Genomic DNA, 17,409 nt, shown 5'->3' on the forward strand with positions numbered 1-17,409 from the left:
GGGGAGGGGGCTGGGGGGGCGCGACGAGGCGGCCGGAGCTGCTGCAGACCCGGGGAGGGGGCGGTGCTGACGGGCAGGAAGGCCGACCAATCAGGGGAGGCGGGGGGCCGGGGAGGCGGGGCCGAGGAGGGTTGCTCGGTGGAGGGAGAGGCCTTTGTTACTGCGGCCCGGCCCCTACCCCCTCTCGCCCCCGGCGTCCACACGGCTTCCCACCTCGGATCCCTAGAACCCCGGGTCTGGGACACTTTTCCTGGAGCCCCCCTCCCTCCTGCTTCAGGTCCCCATCTCATCGTCCCTCAGACCCAGAAATTCCTGCCCCCCAACCCCAGGAGTCCGGGCCCCCAGCCCCCTCAGGCCCAGGGGTCTGCTCCCCAAGTCCCCACCTCCCCCAGACCCGGGAATCAGAACTCCCAGCCCCCTCTTCCTGTGGGACATAGTTCCGCTTCTCCATCTACTTTCATGAATAGCACTGACTTTGGGGTGAAATTTCCTTCTTCCGTCCATCCCAACCCTCATCCCCAGGATAATAAGGGACCGGGGAGAGACTGGGGGACTTGACCCTGGGAGATGGGAATCCAGGGTTCAGGTACAAAGAATCCCCACTGCTCATTCTTTCAGTCACTTGGCTGCAGCGGGACCTTGGACGAGTCACTTCTTTCCCCAGAATCTCAGTGTATTCCCTGCAAGACGGAATCATCTCTATTTCTCAAGGTTATTGAGAAGAACAACGGAGATCCTGGGGAGGGTGCTAGCTCAGCCCGGTGCCCTAACAACCTGAAGTTAGTTCTTCCTCCTGGTCCCACTATGCATCCATTTACCGGGTATCGTCCTCCCTCCTGGCCCACCAGGTATCCCTGTCCCCTGTGCCCCCATCTAGGCTCTGAGGCAAGAGAACAATCCCTGAGCCCACTCCATGTCTGGGGCACTTGGAGGCAGAAGTTTTTGAAGTCACCCCCTAGGGGCTGTTTAACTGCAAAAGCATATCCATCCTCTATTCCTACTGACCCCCACCCCAAATCCAATCTGTCTGCAAGAGAGGCTAGCTCGGCCTCCACCTTCAGAACAGATCTCTACTCTGTCCTCTTCTTCCCACTCCACCCTTCTCTGAGCTGTCACGTCTCCCCTGGATGACTGCTCTGAAGGCAGCAGCCAATGCCCTGGTCTCTGGGCCTCCGCCTTCAGATCAACAAGCACTGAGCTCATAAACCAGCTGATGCTACTACACTGCCTCACTCACTGAGCTCCAGCTGCTGTGGCCTTCATTCGGCTCCTTGAACAAGCCCAACTTGTTCCAACCTCAGGGCCTTTGCACTTGCTGTTCCTTCTGCCGGAATGCTCTTCTCACCAGATTGGCACAAGACTCTTTCTTATCATTCAGGTCTCACCTTTCAGAAGCCTTTGTTGGGACTTCCCTGGTGGCCCAGTGGTAAAGAATCTGCCTTACAATGCAGGGGACGTGGGTTCGATCCCTGGTCAGGGAACTAAGATCCCACATGCCGCCGGGCAAGCCCGCATGCCACAGCTACTGAGCTCGCGCACCTCAACTAGAGAGCCTTTGAGCCACAACTGCAGAGCCCACGTGCCCTGGAGCCCACGCGCCACAACTAGAGAAGAGAAAATCCACCATCACAACCAGAGAGAAGCCCGCGCGCCACGATGAAGTGACGGCGTGCCGCAACTAAGACCTGACACCGCCAAAAATAAATAAATAAATAATAAATCTTAAAAAAATAAACCTTTGTTGATCATGCTATCCAAAGTAACCCCCGCTCCCAATGCAACAGCTCTCTGTGACATCGGTTTTGTTTTCCCCATAGCCTTTACCATTCCCTTATTTCATGTGTTCACTTGTTTGTTTCCAGTCACTTCTCTTCCCCTCCATCTCCCACTTCCAGAATGTAAGCTTTGCTAAGGCGGAGTTTTGTGTTTTTGTTTGTTTGTTTAATTGAGGTATAGTTGATTTGCAATATTAGTTTCAGGTGTACAATATAGTGATTCAAAATTTTTACAGATTATACTCCATTTAAAGTCATAAAATAGTGGCTATATTCCCTGTGCTATACAATATAATCTTATAGTTTATTTCTTTTATACATAGTAGTTTGTACCTCTTAATCCTCTGCCCCATCTTGCCCCTCCATCCTTCCCTCTCCCCGCTGGTAACCACTAGTTTGTTCTCTATATCTGTGAGTCTGTTTCTGTTTTGTAATATTCATCCATTTATTTTATTTTTTAGATTCCACATATAAGTGATATCATACAGTATTTGTCTGTCTGACTTATTTTACTAAGCATAATACCCTCCGGGTTCATCCATGTTGTTGCAAAAGGCAAAATTTCATTCTTTTTCTTTTTGGCTGAATAGTATTCATATATATACATATATGAATATTTATTCATTTATCTGTTGATGGACACTTAGGTTGCTACCATGTCTTGGCTATTGTAAATAATGCTGCTATGAACACTGGGGTGCATGTGTCTTTTCAAATTAATGTTTTTCATTTTCTTTGGATATATGCCCAGGAGTAGAATTGCTGGATCATATGGTTGTTCTATTTTATTTTTTTGAGGAACTTCCATACTGTTTTCCACAGTGGCTGCACCAATTTACATTCCCCCCAACAGTGTAGAAGAGTTCTCTTTTCTCCACATCCTCACCAGCATTTGTTATTTGTGCTCTTTTTGCTGGTAGCCATTCTGACAGGCGTGAGGTGAGAGCTCATTATGGTTTTGATTTTCATTTCTCTGGTGATTAGCAATGTTGAGCATCTAGGACAGGTTCTTTGTTTGTTTTTTGTCTGCTTTTGCTCAAGGCTTATCTCCAGAGCTTAGCCCAGTGACTGACACCTAGTAGGTACTCAACAAATATGTACTGTATGCATGGGTTGGATGAGTTACTAGCCTTATTTGGATAGATGGAGAGAACAAAGATCCAGAGAGGGAAAGGGACCCACCTACGTTAACACAGCCAGGTGGCGTAAGAGCTGGTGGTGTGCCGCTGCTTGTTCACGCTGATTTGTGAGAACTGATGGTTAAATTTTCAGGAATTTTGCAAAATGGATGTTAAACCATTGTTAGCCTGAAATTGGACATGATGGAAGTATTTACACTGTGGCAACTGGCAAACACTACAAATCAGGACTTTTTGTTTGAGAGCCATTGTACCAACACACCCTTGTACATAATCCATTGGGATCCTGGCAAAAGGTCATTTATTGCTTCCCTATGATGGGGCTTAGGATGAGGATGGGGTTCCCTCTTCCTGGAATGACCCATCCCAGGACTGATGACAATATGAGCACTTCCTACATGCAGGCATCTTTCTGAGCACATTTTACATTCTCCTTGAAGCTTTATGATGTCCCTGTGGGCCTGTCTTATCTTTACCTCTGTTTCACAGATGAGGAAACAGACATAGAGAAGTAAAAAAGTAAAGGAATTCCCCAAAGCTGTAGACACAGCTGAAGACATTTGCCATATGTGTATCTGATAACAAACTTATAGCCAGACTATATCAATATAAAGAGCTCCCACAAATCAACAAAAAAAGAGACGACTCAATTTTTAAATGGGCAAAAGACTTGAACAAATACTTCACAGAAAGAGGATTTCTAATAAGCACATGAAAAAAATACCCAACACCATTAGTCATCAGGGAAATCAAATCAAGACCACAGTGAGATACCCCTATTCACCCGCTAGAATGGCTAAAAGGATTGATAGTAGCAAGTGTTGGCAAGGATGTGGAGCACCTGGAACTCTCATACCCTGTAAGCTTACTTGCCCTTTGACCTCAAGGGGGGTCTGGCCAAAGGGAGGCACAGGCAGAACACTGAAGGGCGGCTGGAGAATGCTCTGGTCCTTGCCCGCTGCCCTACCTTGGGGCCTGTCAGGTGGCCCCTTGGCTACGGCTCTGGTTCTCAGTAAGGCCTCAGAGACACCATTACTCTCCCTAGTTCCTCAAGGACGCAGCAGAATTTGGAAGGAATCTTTTCCTTCTGTTGCTGGTTCCTGGGAGCCTTACCATCCCTGTATCCCTAACCCTGCTCGCACCTCTGTGAATGGTACCTTTATCACAAAGTCTGTTTAGGAATCCCACTGGAAGTGGCTGTCTCTTTCCGGCCAGGACCCCTGCTGTCCTAACACTATTGGGGTTTCACAGTCGAGGCCCAAAGCCCCCTGAAGATGGCTCAGGAGTGCAGAAGATGCTCCATTTCACACCTAACAAGTGAAATAAAGATTCTGATGGCCACAGGTACTATTTTTTCATACACTAGATAGGCAAAGTTCAAAGGACCCAGAAACACACCAGGTTGGCGATGGCAGTTGTTGACAAGAGGGAAATCGGTTCCCTTTCTATGAAGGGCAAGTTGGCATTATCCCTGAAAACTATGTACCTCACCCTTAACCTTGAAAGTCCACATCCAGAATTTTCTCATGCAGGTGTATTCTCGTTCATGCCCAACGACTGAGGGACCAGATCATCAATGTAGCGTTGTCTGCAGTGCTCAGAGGACAAACTACCTGAATACTCAACAAGGGACTGGTTCGATATATTATATGCATTGATAGGCAGCTGGTAAGGAGTGAGGTTAGTGATACAGACTGTGTGGTATTCTGTAAGTGAAAGGAAGCAAAGTACATAACGCAAATGTGTAACACACACGTATGCTTGTATGTCCATCTTATTCCTCTAGAAGAGGCTTTCTCAGTCTTGGCATTGCTGACGTTTGGGGCTGGGTGATTCTTTGTGGTGGGGGCTGCCCCGTGTGTTGAAGGGTGTTAAGCAGCATTCCAGAACTCCACCCACTAGATGTCATGACAACCCAGACTGTCCCCTGGGAGGCGCAACATGGCTCCTGGTTGAGACCCACCTCTCTGGGAGGAGACACTAGGCACCAGAACAGTGTTTGTCTCTGGGAAGGAGGACCATGCGCCAGCCTGTCTGGGAGATGCGGAGAAGTGATCCTGATGGGCCCAGCTCCTAGGAGCAGCCAGGAGAGGGCAGGTGCACCCGGATGGATTTGGCTTTGCCTCTCAGGCTGTGAGTCCCTGGGAAGGACCCTCCCCTTTGTGAATCTCAGCGTCCTCATCCTCGAGGGTAGGGGTGGGGGCCTAGCTCCCATCTCACAAGGTTGCAGTGTGACCATAGGTAGGCTTCTGAACCTCTCTGGGTCTCAGGTTCCTGCTCTGTGAAAGGGTCGCAATGACCAGACCACAGGGCCACTGGGTTAAGTGGATAAGGGCCGAGGGCTTGGGTCACTCAGTCCTGGCCAGGGCCATTATCATGGTTGTTGCCATCACCTCCTGAAGGGACAGAAGGGGTTTATACCGATCTGTCTTCCCGTGAGCTCCTCTTTCTCTCCCTCTGTGCACCTCCCCTTCACCCTTCTCTCTCTCTGGTTTATGTCCCTGTCTCCGCCTCCGTGTCATTCTCCAGCTCGGTTGCCATCTGTCTCTTTCCGTCTCTGTCCCCACCTTTCTGTCTCTCCCTCACGGTTTCTCATTCCTTCCTTCTGTTGCTCATCTGGCAAATGTTTCCACACTCCGTGCTGAGCAGTGCAGGGGTGCAGAGATGAGACAGGCCTCCCCCTGTCCAGACTGGGACACAGGTCAACCCAGGGGGGTGGGAGGGGCTGGGCAGGGCTCTGTGAGTGGGAGATGCCAAGGCTCAGAGGTGGGCACTAAACAGCCTAGACCACCGAGTCCCATCATCTCTCAGAGGAGGATGCTCTTATCCTCATCTCGGCTGACTCACCTGCATCTCCTGAACTTCCACCTGGCCTCAGACAGGTGTGCAGTGAAGGGTTAATGCAGCAGGCCTGGGTTGTCCAAACCCTGCCCATTCTGAACAGAGGACTGGCTCCTGGGAGGGAACCTCTAAGCCCTTGGAATGTCCTGATACGAGTGTCTTTGTTTATCTGGGGACCTTGGGCCACACCAGATAGTCTATGCTAACAGTGTGATTTATGGGGGATGCCCTGGGTCGTGTGGTAGCAGCTTGACCTCCTGGTGGGTGGTGGCCCCGGAAACTAAGAGCTACATAACCAGCCTCCAATAAAACCCTGGACACCGAGGCTCAGGTGAGCAGCCCTTGTCGACAACACTCTGTGTCTTGTCACACGTTGTTGCTGGGGGATCACGCAGACTTCCCACTCCACTGGGACAGGACCACTGGAGGCTCCTGGCCTCTCTGGGACTCTGCCCTGTGTGCTCTTCCCATGGCTAGTTTTTTTTTTTTCCAAAATAAAATTTGTTTATTTATTTATTTATTTTTGGCTGCCTGGAGTTTTCGTTGCTGCGCGCAGGCTTTTCTCTGGCTGTGGCAAGCGGGGGCTACTCTTCGTTGCGGTGCGCGGGCTTCTCGTTGCGGTGGCTTCTCTTGTTGCGGAGCACGGGCTCTAGGTGCTCGGGCTTCAGTAGATGTGGGGCAGGCGGGCTTAGTTGCTCCGTGGCATGTGGGATCTTCCTGGACCAGGGCTTGAACCCGTGTCCCCTGCACTGGCAGGCGGATTCTTATAACCACTGCGCCACCAGGGAAGCCCCCATGGCTAGTTTTAATCTCTATCCTTTTGCTGCAATAAACCGTGAGCATGACAGCTTTGCAGAGTTCTGGGATCCTTCCCGTGAATTGCTGAAACACAGTGGGCATCAGCAAATGTCTGCTCAGAAGGGGGTGAGCTGTAGGTTCCTGGGGGCCCTCTGCGTGGGGGCCCCCCTGTGCACGACTACATTTCAAGCATTTGATTCTTATCCTGGTGCAGAGAGGCTGTGCCTGGCCCAATATCACACAGCCTGGGGTTGGAGCCGTGTCTGACCCCTTAGCGCCCTCTCGTGTCTCTCTCTTGACTCTGGAGGAAAAGGTCAGCCCTGTAACCACTTCTAGGAACATGTTCCACTTTCCAACCTCATCTTTATTCATGGCGCTGCTGCCGGCTCCCTGCCGCCCCCACCCTGCCGCCCACCCAGGAGGACGTACCATTTCTCCTGAGTTCCGTCTCCGTGTCTCCACGAGCCCCTAACTGGTGGAGTGTGGGGTCTTTGAAGTCGAACTCAAGGATGTTGCCACGTGTGTTCTTACAATGAGAAAAACAACTTTTGAGGAAAATGACTTTGCTTTTCCCACTTGTGTCTCGGTGTTTTATAGCATGATTACTCTGCTCACACCCGGAGTCTGAACGTTAGATAAGGACTTGAGTGTAGGATGCTCGCCATAAGTTCACGCTTTGTTTTTCCCAAGACACCTTTTAGAATAACCACTTGGGGGCTCCCCTGGTGACACAGTGGTTAAGAATCCGCCTGCCAATGCAGGGGACACGGGTTCGAGCCCTGGTCTGGGAAGATCCCACATGCCGCGGAGCAACTAAGCCTGTGTGCCACAACTACTGAGCCTGCGCTCTAGAGCCCTCGAGCCACAACTACTGAGCCCGCGAGCCTAGAGCCCGTGCTCCGCAACAAGAGAAGCCACCGCAACAAGAAGCCCGCGCATCACAACAAAGAGTAGCCCCCGCTCTCCGCAACTAGAGAAAGCCCACGCGCAGCAACAAAGACCCAACGCAGCCAAATATAATAAATAAATAAATTTATTTAAAAAAAATAAAAATAAAAAAAATAAAATAACCACTTAGAGTTAAGCCCGAGAACAGTTAGTGACCTGGCCCCAACCACCTTACAAGTAATAGGTGCTGCTACCCTCGGGCTTGCCAGTGCCCGGGGGTGGAGGACTGCCCTTCCCCGGCTCAACCGCGCCCCCTTGCGTCTGGGATCTGTAAGTCACCAAAATCCTGTGACGCTATTGAAACCGCACCTTCCCCAAAGTGGGAGTTGGATGCTGCGGGAGCCATATGCCAGCCCCGTATGGGTGGCTTCTGCCTCCCCAGTTAGCAGGTCATAAGCTCATAAGCTGCATATATATTTTTTTAATGCAATACCCCAGCTCTGGCTTCTCCACCCGGTTCGTCCTGGAGGGTGGGGGGAGCCGGCCAGGCACGGCCCCTCCTGGTTCTCCTGAGAGTGGATTGGGTGAAGGTTGAGGCCTGTTTGCAGGGAGCCTTATCCAGGCGCAGCCAGTGGCACCTTGCCTGGCTTGTTTCTCCCTGTCGTCTGCCCCCTGCCAAGACCCTCTGCTTGCCCTGCCCTGGCTGGAGCGCTCCAAGCCCCCTGGGTGCCCCCTGGTTTTGATCCTGTGGCTTACTGTGCCCGGACTGCCATCAGCCCTCCCAGCTCAGGTGGCACCGCTCCAGCTCCCCAGGTGAGGTCAAGCCCCCCCCCTTCCCCAGTGCCGGCCCCCCGCCCTCCCAGAGGCTCCCTGTACACAGCCCCTGGCCGCGCAGGCTGTGACAACCTGGATTCCTTGCGGGCAGGACCTGGATCTGACTCATCTCCGGGCCCTCCCTCCGGGGCCTGGCCCACGGGAGGCCTCCGGGGACGTTCGTGGCAGCGCGAGTGAATGACTTCCTGGACCTTCCCTCTCCCCCGGGGACTCGTCCTCATCTTCCCAGCCCTGAGCCGGGGGTCTGTTTGCGCTTGGCCTGGGGTGTTTGAACTCTGAATAAGGACACCTCCTGTTGGCAGGGGTTGGGTTTAGAGAAAGGGAGACCCCCCTACGTCTGTGCTTCTGATGAGATTTGCAAATGAGAGGCCCACGTATGGCTTTTCCTGGGCCCATGCTGTTTTTTAAAAAACATGGTCCCGATTATCAACGTGTTTGAATCCAGAAATTTCCCACGGAAATCTGGATCTCTGGGGAAAAAAACCCCGCAGATCCGGCCATAGAGATCCTATTCCTGCTCGGGGCGGGTGGGTGGTGGAAGGCGTGGGAGTGGAGACAGCGGCTGCGGGGCGGCCCCTTCAGGTGGGGCACCTGCTCTCAAGGTGGATGCGGTCCCGCCAGGCACTTGTTTTGCTACCCGCCTGGCTCCTGTGGGCTTGAGTTTGCAGCCTCTGCACTGGAGGCTTATAAGGTCGGGAGAAAATGATCAGGGACCCGGATAGCTGCTCCAGGGACCCAGGGGTCCTGAGCAGGGCAAGGTCTTGCTGTGTGGCCTGGGGCGCTGTGAGCCTCAGTTTCCCCGTTTGCCGTGTGAGGATGGGGAGGATCCCCAGAGTCCCTGCGGAGGGACCTATAGGGTCTCACTTCCCTTCTGCGGGTCTCAGTTTCTCTCCCTGTAGAATGCTGGGGATGGACTTGGTCGGTGGTCGCTGTCACTCTGGTTCACAGGGTCCCATGTGGCCTCTGCCACGTTAACAGCCCATACCCTAGTACCGCCCCCTACAGGGTTCTTGTATTTCACCTGTGCTCCTGGGTGACGGAGGCCGGTGCAGACCCCGCTCCTCCAGGGCAGGGAGCAGGCGTGTGGGCGGACGGGAGGCCTGGGGGGGTGTCTGCCCAGTGAATGGGTGAGTGCTGGGCAGGGCCTTTGGCCTTAGCTTCTCAATTGTAGCCGCCGCTCCTGCCCTGCGGGTCTGCGCGGGTCTGCCCGGGCCGCTGCATCTAGGCGGCTGTGAGCCACGTGCTGGGCTTGATCTGTCCTGGAGTTCACGTGTCTGCGGTCTTCTTTCTCTCTCAAGAGCCCTAGACTGTGGGAGAACCAGATCCTGGCGTCCCTCTGCCGTGGGCAAGCCCCTTCCCCTTGAAGGGTCTCCCACAAACGGAGGGATCCAATTAGCTCCTTGAAGCCTCTGTTATGGGTTGAATTGTGTCCCTTCCCCGCGTCACCCCATCCATACGTTGAAGCCCTAATCCTCAGCACCTCAGAATGTGACTTTGTTTGGAGACACGACCTTTAAAGAGATGTGGTAAAATGAGGTCACGTGGGTGGGCCCTAATCCAATAGGACTGGTGCCCTCAATAAGGAGGAGATTAGGACACAGACATACACAGAAGGGTGACCACGTGAGGACACAAGAGGAAGATGACCGTCTACGAGCCAAGGGGAGAGGCCTCAGAAGGAATCAACCCTGCCCTCACCTTGATCTTGGACTTGTAGTTTCCGGAATCGTGAAAAAATAAATTTCTGTTGTTTAAGCCCTCAAGTCTGTGGTGCTTTCTTATGGCAGCACGAGCGGACTCATAAGCCCCCTTCTAGATTTTGCTCTCCTTTCCTGGTGGGGCAAGGGCTGCCTGTGGGCGGGGCAGCAGGTGGGGCTGGGATCCCTCAGGGTTGTCACCAGCTGGGGCACAGGGGGCTTGGCTGCTGGAATGGGGCCTCGGCTTGAAGAAGCAGACAGATGCTCTGCTTTGGCTGAGCCCTGGGTCTCCCGGCCGGTTGCCAGGTATCCGGGGGCTCTGGGCATCTTTGTGTCTAACGCGTGCCCTCTGGTGGCCTCAACTGTGCAGCAGCCCAGCCCAGGGACTTAGCTCTGACAGAAGCAGGTGAGGTTTCAGCTTCAGACTCCTTGGGTGTTTCTGGCTCCTCCAGCAGCTCTGGTTTCTTGAGGATCAGGGCCTCACTGGCCATGGGAATATGACTCTCCTCCCACCACTTACGCATCTTCATTCTAAGGCAGTGAGCCCCATGGTTAATGCTGTTCACAGCCCTCCCATGGCGCCCCCGTGTCCCCTGGGACAAAAGTCCCAGCCCTCCAGCCTCGTGGCCCTTCATGACTGTACCTTTCCTCTGCTTCTCTCCTGGCCCCCTAAAGTCTCGATACGTATGCATTTTTTTTATAGACAAATCTTTTTTTTTTTTAATTAAAAAAATATTTTTTTGGCTGTGCTGCACAGCTTGTGGGATCTTAGTTCCCCGACCAGGGATCGAACCCACGCCCTCGGCAGTGAGAGCACGGGGTCCTAACCCCTGGACAGCCAGGGAATTCCCTAGACAAATCTCTTCTGCATCTCTTTTCTTTCTCAATATTCCTGGCATATCTGTGCTTATCAGTGTACAGAGAGTTCCCTTAGTCTTTTCACAGTTGTAAGTTTTGGGCACTCCTCCCATGGAGAGGTGGGGTTTATTTCCTCTCCCCTTGAATCTTGACTAGCTTATGACTTTTTGTAAAAGAATATGGCAGAAATGACACTGTCAATTCCAGGTCTAGCCCTAAACGGGACTGGCAACTTATGCCTTGGAAGAGACCACGATGAGAGGCCAGGGAAAGGGAGAGGGGCCCAGCAATCTTCTGACGGTCCCCATCAAAATGCCACTGCCCAGCCCAGCTGCTAGCTAAAGACCACCACGTGACCTCAGTAGATGGCACAGGAGGGCAGAAGACTCATCCAGTTGGGTCCTACCCACATTCCTGATCTATGAAATTGTGAGATACATTAAAACGATCATGGCTTAAAATCATGGCTTAGGTAATCGGGCCGGGAGATTATGAGAACAAGCAACCAGAACTGTCGTCAAGTCGTCTTGAACTTGTTGAGTTCAGCTCTGGTCACCCACAACTGGAAGACTTCTGACTAATGCAACTTATCTCCCTTAATAACCACCAAGTTTCCATTATCCTCCAAAGTTTTCCACCTGTGAAAATATGAACCCCAATGCCCCCATGCTCTCCCTGGTTCTACTCTATCAGCTTTCCCGTGCTGCCATTCCAATCTCGTGTTCCTCTTCTTTGATCCCACAGGTGGAAACTTCAAGGCCAAGACACCATGTTCTCTAGCACCTGTGAAGACCCTCGTGGTTTCCCTTCCTTCCCAACCCCACAGGGTACAACTGGTTGCCCACTTGAAGCGCTCTCTCCCTCCAGCTTCCCTGCCTCCCTTTCCCCCACCCCATCACCCTTCCATGGGACCCTGCCTGCAAAGACCCAAACCTAGATCAATGCCACCATCTACTCTTTCTTTCCAATGACCACTGGTGGGAGGAAACATCACAGGGCAATGACGCTTGGTGCCATTAACAATTAATAATCTCCAAAAAAAAAAAAAAATTAATCACCTCCAGTCACTGCTGGGCCTTTGGTGCTGCTTACCAAGTGTTTTCCTTGTCCTTGTACAGATCCCAATTATTCTCCTCAGTGACTATTCTGACCACACCTAACACTGTCCCTCTTCTTAATTCTCTACCCCTCACCCCTGCTCCCACCCACATCACTTTCAGAAGATGGTTTTGCCATATTTCTTCCCTCCGGAAAGGAGCCACTGGGTAGGATCCAATCACAAATGGCCACCCAGTGATAAATGTCACTTAAAGGTGAACCAGAAAAAGAACATCTGCTATTGGATTTTAAACACTGGATGGTACATAGAAGGAGTTTGTGGGGCTGAGGTGAGAGAGATTTGGACATGCTTATATGATTCAGAGAAAGACCCAGTGAAGAAAGAGTGATTGATAATTTAAGAGACAGGAGGAATGATTAATGGAGTGTGGAGGAGATGGATTCCCAAGCAAAGGAGGTAGGGCTAACCTTGGACGGGAAAAGGGATGCCTCTTTCTCTGAAAAAGGCAAGGAGTAAATCATCAGTGCCCATAGTAAATAACTCTGTAGGTTTGGGGAGCTGCTTTTTTCCTGCGAAGTAGGGAAACCTTATTGCTAAGAGTGAGAGGAGAAGAGATAAGAGAGTTGGGGGAAAAAGGAAAATATTTGTAGTACTGACAGAGTGCTATGTCGGAAAGGGCTGGCTAGAGGTAGGCTGACGGATTTCTGGGCAGTATTGATGCTTGCTCCCAAGGGATAAGGAGATACTGAAGGGGTAAGTTTCCCTTAGAATCTTCCTTGTGCAGACCTCTAACCCAGCACTTGTTTACTTGTCTATATCCTTGGAAAATACAGGAGACAAGGTTAGAGGAAAAAAAAAAGAGAAAGAAGCTTTGACAAATATTAAATGAGAATCCCATAGTGAAAGGAAAGGGCAGAGGCATATATGAAAGAATGGTTGAGACTTTTCCAGGACTGATAAAAGACACCAACGCAGAGATTAAAGAGGTCAAACAAATATAACAACAAACAAAAAAAGATATCCACACTTAGTCACATCAGAGTGAAACCATTAGTGCTAATACCCCAAAGCCCAGATGGCTATGGGGGCCCTGAAAAGGCACCCAGCCCAGGTACCAGGGAAGGTTTTCTGGAGCACATGATGGAAGAGCTGTGAGTTGAGTCCTAAACAATGAGTAAACGTCAGCCAGGTAAGAGAGGGGTTCAGGGATGGGAGATGAAGTGTAGAGAAGGGCACCAAGCAGAAGTCACAGTACAGCTCGAGAAGATTTAAACAACATGACTAATAAATTTGGTTTAAAGGATATATATGTATACACATATACATATATATGATATTTATATAAAACACTGCATTCAACAAGCATAGAATGCATATTCTTTTCAAGCCCACCTTGGAATATTTATTTATATAAACTAAACAAAAATTTTGTCACAAAGAAATAAAGAACTGAAATCATGCATAGCATATTCTTTGACCTTATTGGATTTAAATAGAAATAAAGAAATGAGGATTATTAGAAAATATTGATGCCTCTAAAAAAAACCTCTATGGGTCAAAAAATAATAATGGAAATTAGAGATATTTTAACCAAAAGATAATAGAAGACTTTATATTAAAATTTGTGAGATTCAGCTACCGTCATGCTTACGGGGAAATTTATAGCCTTAAATGGAAAACTGGAAAAGAAGAACGGCTGAAATTTAACGATGTGAGCGTCTGTATCAAGAAAACTGACAGAGCTGGATTAACTGGAAGAATCATAAGGTAGGAAATAAAGAATGTAAATGAATGTGGTAGGCTTTGGGGAAGGCTTGCTGATGAATTTTAACTTGATACGCACGCAAGGAGGACAAGGAAGAAGAAGAACAGTGCTGATCTAATGGACCCATACGCAATGCCCTGGATCAGCCCTTTCACGAACGCACTGGAAACTGAATTCTTATCTGGAATCAGAGGGAAGTGAGAGTAGTTTTTCTCCTATGGCTGTAAATTCTGAGGCACGACTCTTTCCTCCGGCTCTGTACCCAGCCTCATCCTGGTCCCTAGGTGCTGTCATTCTAGCCCAGTAACTAGACCCCTGTACACTTACCTGTTATGAGGAAGATGCTTGAAGTATGGATTCGTATTGGTTCTTCCCCTCACAGTGGAGGCCCGTGACTATTTCAGGCTCCCCGAGGAGGCTGATGGTGCTGTTGGTCCAAGGGGCAATTATGCTAAAAGTCACCTGCAGGATGTTATTCATGTTGTTCAGACCCACGGGAACACCTCCCATCAACCACTGCACGGAGGGCGTGGGGATCCCGTGGAAGGAACAGTTGCACTGCAGAATCTTCTCCAAGGAACAAGAAGAATAAAGCAGCCTGGCGGGGGCTGTAGGGAAGCAGAGTCAAGAGTCAGCAAGCATCCTGACTTCCCTTCTCTGCTTCCTCCAGGACCCAGCCTTCTCCTTATTTGTGATGCACATGGGGCTTCAGAAAGACTTTCCGGAAGCCCAGAGGTCCAGGAGAGGAAGAGGGCTTTGGTTTCTTTGCAGGTGCTTCTGAAGGCACAGGCCAAGGACATACGTCCCCCAGCTGCAAGAATCTCTGGGATGTGGCGCTCTGGTTTCTGGGTCAGGTCTGGAGGAGAGAGACAGATTGGACCCAAAACTTGGAGACAAGGGACCCTCATGGACACTTCAGTGATGCACAGTGTTGCAGGTTGCAAAGTGCTTTCCCACCCATTAGCTCATTTGGTACCCCTCCCTTAATCCAACCACCTCATAGAAGCTGGGATCGTTATTATTGGGTGGCTTTTCACAAGTATATTTCCCTTCTCTATATGGAAGGGGCACACCTCAGGGTCTAGGTGAGCAAACTGAAGAGAGTTGCTTAAGGTGGCAGAGCTTGAACCAGAACCTTGACTTTCAAGACAGGATGAGTGAATTTTCTGAGGATCTACATAGCCTTCGATTCTTTACCTGTCTCTTAGCCTACTCCCTCCTACTCTGCCTTCTCCCTCCCAATCCATCTCTTCCCTTAGGCTCTGCCCCTTCCCAGCTGATCTATGATCATTTACACCCCCAACTCTTACTGGCTGGATACTGCTGGGCGAGTCACTTCCCCCCCTCTTTGCCATTCCTATTCGGGGGAAAAAGTTATCAGCTGTGCCAATTGAGTTGTATTATGGTTGTAAAAATGAAATACCTAAGATTTTGTAAAGCCCGGAACCAGGTGAAGCAAAAGCCACACAATTACCAGAACGCCTTCTGGAGTTCCTTCTTTCCAAACCATCCATTGTATGAGATTGAATGTCACCTGACACGGAGAGATCGATATTCTCCCTCAGCAAAGCACTCGTGTGTTCTCCTAGATCTGCATAGAGTAAGTACGTCGTGTTGTCCCTTTTGAGTATGTCGTGGATCAGCTGAGTACATTCTTGCTCTTCGAGACTCCAAATAGTGTGGGATCTGTCCTTGGTGTTACCATCTATGGCAGCACTGGGTTGATTCGTAGCTACAGGGGAGCTGATGCTTTTACTGAGCCAGGAGGCCAGGGTCATGGAGCTGCTTGGGGATTCTTTGGGAAATTCAAATACACAAGAGATTGCAGAGCACAGGCTCTCTTTCACTGGTATCTTCTTGACTTCTACCAACACATGAAAAAGTAATCCTGTGGGGAGAGATTCAAGTTGAAAAAGACTCACCTCGTGTCCTATAGTATCCTACCTGCGCATTAAAGGATTAATCTTACCCTAGAAAGGCTTGGCTCTCGCCCAGGTTCTGGGTGGGAAGCTCTGGGCCCTTGCAATGTTCTGTCTAGTAATGACCAGTGTCTTGGTTTACCTGGGCCCTCGGGCCACACCAAACAGTCTATGCTAAAAGCATGATTTAGGGGAAGACTTGGGCTATGCAGTATCAATTTGATCTCTGGAGGGGCTGCAGACAAAGGTCAGCCAAGGGGGTGGTCTGCCATGATTATGCGATCGAGCCACAATAAAAACCCTGGACACCAAGGTCTGGTGAGTTTCCCATACTTTGTTGCTGGGAGAGGAGGGGTGCTGTCCACTGGGAGATGACAACTGGAAACTGGCGTCTGGTCTCTCCTAGGTCCTGCCCTATGTGCTCTTCCCTCTGCTGATTTTAGTCTCTGTTCTTTTGCTATAATAAATCGTAACCAGGGGAGACTTCCCTGGTGGCACAGTGGTAAAGAGTCCGCCTGTCAATGCAGGGGTTCAAACCTTGGTCCAGGAAGATCCCACATGCCATGGAGCAACTAAGCCCATGCGCCACAACTACGGAGCCTGTGCTCTAGAGCTCCCGAGCCACAACTACTGAGCCTGTGTGCCACAACTACTGAAGCCCGTGTGCCTAGAGCCCGTGCTCCGCAACAAGAGAAGCCACTGCAATGAGAAGCCCGCGCATCACAACGAAGAGTAGCCCCTGTTCGCCGCAACTAGAGAAAGCCCACGTGCAGCAATGAAGACCCAACGCAGCCAAAAATAAATAAATAAATAAAATAAATTTATAAATAAATAAATAAATAAATTGTAACCAGGAATAGAATAGTTCTGCTGAATTCTGTGAGTCCTTGTGAGTTACTGAACCTGAGGGTGGTCTTGAAGACTCCCAAACTGCACCACCCCAATCTAGTCTGCTGGGTATTTTTTATTTCTCTTGTTGTTGGTAGTAACTGTATCTTGTAACCTTGGTCATGTTGCATCACTTCTGTATCTTAGTTTCTCAAATCAGAAAAATGGGTACAGGGACTTCCCTGGTGGTGCAGTGGTTAAGAATCCTCCACCAGTGCAGGGGACACGGGTTGGATCCCTGGTCCGGGAAGATCCCACATGCCGTGGAGCAACTAAGCCTGTGCACCACAACTACTGAGACTGCACTCTAGAGTCCGTGAGCCACAACTACTGAGCCTGTGCTATACGACCCGCGAGACACAACTACTGAGCCCATGCACCACAACTACTGAAGCCCGCGTGCCTAGAGCCCGTGCTCCACAGCAAGAGAAGCCACCGCAATGAGAAGCCCGTGCAGTGCAGCGAAGAGTAGCCCCCACTCGCCGCAACTAGAGAAAGCCCACGCGCAGTAACAAAGACCCAACGCAGCCTAAAATAAATAAACTTATAAAAGAAAAAAGAGAGAGAGATTAAGGACCCTGCCTGAGGTCCTAGAGAAAAGAGTAACGGCATCAGGCCTGGACCCTGGCTTCCCACACGTGAAGTCCAGTCCCCAACTCATCGCATTGGGGATCTTGATACACTTGGCTCTGGGCCACCATGCCTTTTGTCTTCTCTAAGACTTAACAGCACCTACCACACAGGTGATGATGTTGAGAGAGCAGATGTGGATACATTGATCATTTGGGTTCTAGAGTGCCTGGGGCAGAGCATGAAAATGCAACTAGGAGTCAGAAGAGCTGGGCACTCCACTAGCTAAATTTCTAGTGACTTTGGCCAAGTTGCTTAATCTCCCAAAGCCTGTTTCCTCCTCTGTGAAATGGGGACTATAATTCCTCAGGGAGTTG

The 17,409-nt window shown here is 50.4% G+C and overlaps 1 pseudogene across 1 annotated transcript; it reads right to left on the reverse strand.

Moving 5' to 3' along the window:
- Positions 1–9,458: 9,458 nt before the first annotated feature.
- Positions 9,459–15,433, reverse strand: LOC309649630 (sialic acid-binding Ig-like lectin 11; annotated as a pseudogene). The gene is made up of 5 exons: positions 15,190–15,433; positions 14,458–14,511; positions 13,983–14,263; positions 13,734–13,836; positions 9,459–10,503 (listed from the first exon to the last, which is right to left on the reverse strand). The product of its transcript is annotated as a sialic acid-binding Ig-like lectin 11 (transcript).
- Positions 15,434–17,409: the final 1,976 nt, after the last annotated feature.

Source organism: Balaenoptera physalus (assembly GCF_965194825.1).
Source record: "Balaenoptera physalus genome assembly, chromosome: 19".
Lineage (NCBI taxonomy): Eukaryota > Metazoa > Chordata > Mammalia > Artiodactyla > Balaenopteridae > Balaenoptera > Balaenoptera physalus.